Source organism: Haematobia irritans, chromosome 5 (assembly GCF_050003625.1).
Source record: "Haematobia irritans isolate KBUSLIRL chromosome 5, ASM5000362v1, whole genome shotgun sequence".
NCBI classification, from domain to species: domain Eukaryota; kingdom Metazoa; phylum Arthropoda; class Insecta; order Diptera; family Muscidae; genus Haematobia; species Haematobia irritans.
The window spans coordinates 147,057,242-147,062,465 of NC_134401.1; positions in this window are offsets into that span (position 1 = coordinate 147,057,242).

Here is a 5,224-nt window from a genome sequence, read left to right on the forward strand (position 1 = left end):
CTCTTGTTTACTTTATGTATGTTAGGAAAACAGAGTGGAGACAGGCAGAATGCCAAGGATGACTACACAAAGACAATAGTTAACAAGTTTCTTGTTTATTATCATGGTTGTTAGATTAGGTTTGTTATAGTGGCCGCCCGATATTTCAGGCTCACTTAAACTATTCCGGTACTAAGAGGTACTTCAATTTTGACAAAATTTTCTAAAGAAATAAAATTTTGACAAAATTTTGTATAGAAAAAAAAATTCAGTCGATATTCAACTGTGATCTAGATAATAGGAAAGCCCTGTAATATTTAGTTTTAAATCTGATTATTTTCAGCAAATATTTAAAGTTTTGTGTTTGTCTCATGTTATATGTTAGCGAATAAGAAAACTTTAAAAGTGCAATAGAAAATAATCGGACGAAAGATTAAATATTCAATAAAAATACCATCTCTGAATAAGCTAAAATCGCCCAGCGAAACGATAGATGACAAAAATGGAATAAATTAATCTTTTATTCGCATTAAAAATACCTGACCTTAAAAGCCCAAAAATAACAATGGTTTGAAAATTTGGCAAAATTTTCTATGGAAATAAAATTTTGACAAAATTTTTTATAGAAATAGGAAATTTGTTTTGTTTGTTATTGTTGGTTTCTCTTCAATCGTTGTTGTTGCTTTTGATTTCAGCTTAAAACCATGCATTGACTAAACTACAAGTGTTGTTTAGGCAGCAGCCGACTATCAAACCTTTTTTCGGAAGGTTCAAGTGTAGTTCACTTTGGGTTGAGTGAATTACCCGAATTTATTCTGATAATTGGTTGATAGTTTTGCTGCAAGTAGAGGATGCTGATGAGGAATGTGGTAATTCCGAAACAGCTGTACATCCAACCATCTTGCAGTCTATAGGGCTTTGCCCAAATAAATTTGACAAGCATACTTTTCCTCTGTTGGTTAAGCTAGACTTGTAGTTTAGTCAATGCATGGTTTTAAGCTGAAATCAAAAACAACAAGAGAAAATATTCAAAAACAAATTTTTTTATAGAAATAAAAGTGACAAATTTTCCATAGAAATATATTGTTGACAAAACTTTCTATAGAAATAAAATTTTGAGAAAAATTTTTATAGAAAAAAATTTTACAAAATTTTCTATGGCAATAAAACTTTGACAAAATTTTCTATAGCAATAAAATTTTGACAAAATTTTCTATAGACATCAAATTTTGAGAAAATTTTCTATAGAAATCAAATTTTGACAAAATTTTCTATAGAAATAAAATTTTGACAAATTTTTCCATAGAAATAAAATTTTGACAACATTTTCTATAGAAATAAAATTTTGACAAAATTTTCTATAGAAATAAAATGTCCGCAAATTTTCTGTAGAAATAAAATATTGACAAAAGTTTCTATAGAAATAAAATTTTGACAAAATCTTCTGTAGAAAAAAAAATTTGCAAAAATTTACTATAGAAATAAAATTTAGCAAAAATTTACATAGAAAAAAAATTTTGACAAAATTTTCTTGAGAAAAAAAATTTTGACAAAATTTTCTATAAAAATAAAATCTTGACAAAATGATATATAGAAATAAAATTTGTACAAAATTTTCTGTAGAAATAATTTTTTTACAAAATTTTCTGAAGAAATAAAATTTGTACAAAATTTTCTGTAGAAATAAAAGTTTGCAAAAATTTACTATAGAAATAAAATTTTGACAAAATTTTCTATAGAAATAAAATCTTGACAAAATGTTCTATAGAAATAATATTTTTACAAAATTGTCTATAGAAATAAAATTTTTTACAAAATTTTCTGTAGAAATAAAATTTTTACAAAATTTTCTGTAGAAAAAAATTTTGCAAATATTTTTACAAAATTTTCTGTAGAAAAAAATTTTGCAAATATTTTTACAAAATTTTCTGTAGAAATAAATTGTTTTCAAAATTTTCTGTAGAAATAAAATTTATACTATATTTTCTGTAAAAAAAAATTGCAAAAATTTACTATAGAAAAAAAATTAGCAAAAATTTACTATAGAAATAAAATTTTGACAAAACTTTCTTGAGAAAAAAATTTTTTGACAAAATTTTCTATAGAAATAAAATCTTGACAAAGTAATATATAGAAATAAAATTTGACAAAATTTTCTGTAGAAATAAATTTTTTACAAAATTTTCTGAAGAAATAAAATTTTAACAAAATTTTCTGTAGAAATAAAATTTTGCAAAAATTTACTATAGAAATAAAATTAAGCAAAAATATACTATAGAAATAAAAATTTTCTTGAGAAAGAAATTTTGACAAAATTTTCTATAGAAATAAAATTTTTACAAAATTTTACATTTTCTATAGAAATAAAATTTTGACAAAATTTTCTATAGAAATAAAATTTCCGCAAATTTTCTGTAGAAATAAAATTGTGACAAAAGTTTCTATAGAAATAAAATTTTGTCGAAATGTTCTATAGAAAAAAAAATTTGCAGAAATTTACTATAGAAATAAAATTTAGCAAAAATTTACTATAGAAATAAAATTTTGACAAAATTTTCTTGAGAAAAAAAATTTTAAAAATTTTCTATAGAAATAAAATCTTGACAAAATGATATATAGAAATAAAATTTATACAAAATTTTCTGTAGAAATAATTTTTTTACAAAATTTTCTGAAGAAATAAAATTTTGACAAAATTTTCTGTAGAAATAAAATTTTGCAAAAATTTACTATAGAAATAAAATTTAGCAAAAATTTACTATAGAAATAAAATTTTGACAAAATTTTCTATAGAAATAAAATCTTGGCAAAATGTTCTATAGAAATAAAATTTTTACAATATTTTCTGTAGAAATAAATTTTTTATAAAATTTTCTGTAGAAATAACATTTTTACAAAATTTTCTGTAGAAATAAAATTTTGCAAAAATTTACTATAGAAATAAAATTATGCAAAAATTTACTATAGAAATAAAATTTTGACAAAATTTTCTAGAGGAATAATATTTTGACAAAATTTTTTATAGAAATAAAATTTTGACAAAATTTTCTAGTGAAATAAAATTTTGACAAAATTTTCTATAGAAATAAAATGTTGACAAAATAAAATTTTGTGTTTTGATTGGTAGGTTTTTGGTAAAATTTTCTTCAGATTATTTTTGGCTAGAGTGGCAATCGTAATTGCAATACGACAGTGGTGAACTTCTCTTATCAATGAGCGCTGCCCGATTCTATGTTTAGCTCAATGACAAGGGACCTCCTTTTTTATAGCCTAGTCTCAGCGGTGTTTTCACCGCAATGTGGTACGACTTAGAGAAGCTTTGAAAGACTCGAAAATGTCACCAGCATTACTGAGAGGGGAAAGGCTTTTTGGTATTCGGTCATAACTGGGGTTGAACCCACTACCCTATGTATGCAAGGCAGGCATGCTAACCATTGCACAAGGGTGGGTTCCGTTCATTATGATGTGGATCTCGTAATGTCATTAATACCCAAAATCTTGTTATGCTAATTTTGTCATATTGTTTGTAACCCATAGTTCTGGCCGTCTGTTGAAAGCATGCTAACTTTCTAACGATAGGGAGTTGCTTACTTCAAGTAAGCTGCTTGGTTGTATGCTATGAAAAAATATTCAATAGCGACATCTATGATCACTTTTGTACAAACAACAGATGTTCGTGTCTTTGATGACCATCTGAAATTATGTTATGGCAACGCTGCCAGTTTGAATTATATACCTATTGGTAACGTCATGGCGCACATTAACATGAGCCGTAAAATATCCAACCATATTTTATTCACATTACATTGGCAATTCATACTAGAGAGACGGCAACCAAGACCCGAACGAACTGGATAAAAGTAGTATTAAAGTAGATGAAACTTTTTTCTTTTGTAAAATAGCGATTTTTACTTTTGTCCATAGTCTTTAATTTCATTCCCATCAGCTTAAAAATATTAACGGTTTACAACGAATATAAAAAAAACGAAATAGGTTAATGTCTTTGATATTCATCTGCATTACGTGGTGGCAACGAATCAAGTTTGAATTATATATTGGTAACGTAATTGCGAATATTAGCAGCAGCCCCAAAATATGCAACTGTTATTTTTATTCAAATATCATTGGCAAGTTATACCAAGGTGACCAGCTGTGATTCGAACAAATAGGATGAATGTAGTATGATAATATAATGATTTTAATGTATACTTTTGTTTCGTTTTCTTTCTTTCGAAAATCCACGATTCAACACCTGTCATGGGGTATTTTTCTGGAGAAAAGGTGGTGGAAACATTGGACCTCCAGAACAGAGTTGCCAGAACAGTAGCTTTTACCACAAATCTTCCAAACAAATATTTCTATAGAAAATTTTGTAAAAATTTTATTTCTATAGAAAATTTTGTCAAAACTTTATATCTATAGAAAATTTTGTCAAAGTTTTATTTCTATAGAAAATTTTGTCAAAATTTTATTTTTGATAGAAACTTTTGTCAAAATTTTATTTTTAGTAGAAAATTTTGTTCAATTGTTATTTATATAGAAAATTTTGTCAAAATTTTGTTTCTAATAGAAAATGTTGTCAAAATTTTATTTCTATAGAAAATTGTGTAAAAATCTTATTTGTACTAGAAATTTTTGCCCAAAATTTTATTTCTAATAGAAAATTTTGTCACAGTTTTATTTCTATAGAAAATTTTGTAAAAATTTTATTTTTAATAGAAAATTTTGTTCAATTGTTATTTATATAGAACATTTTGTTTCTAATAGAAAATGTTGTCAAAATTTTATTTCTATAGAAAATTTTGTCAAAATTTTATTTCTTATAGAAAATATTGTCAAAATTTTATTTCTATAGAAAATTTTGTCAAAATCTTATTTCTAATAGAAAATTTTGTCCAAAATTTTATTTCTAATAGAAAATTTTGTCAAAATTTGATTTCTATAGAAACTGTTGTCAAAATTTTATTTCTATAGAAAATTTTGTCAAAAATTTTAGTTCCTGAGAAAATTTTTGTCAAACTTTGAAAACATTTTGTCAAAATTTTATTTTTAATAGAAAGTTTTGTCCAATTGTTATTTCTATAGAAAATTTTGTCAAAATCTTATTTCTAATAGAAAATTTTGTCCAAAATTTTATTTCTAATATAAAATTTTTTCAAAATTTGATTTCTATAGAAAATGTTGTCAAAATTTTATTTCTATAGAAAATTTTGTCAAAAATTTTAGTTCCAGGGAAAATTTTGTC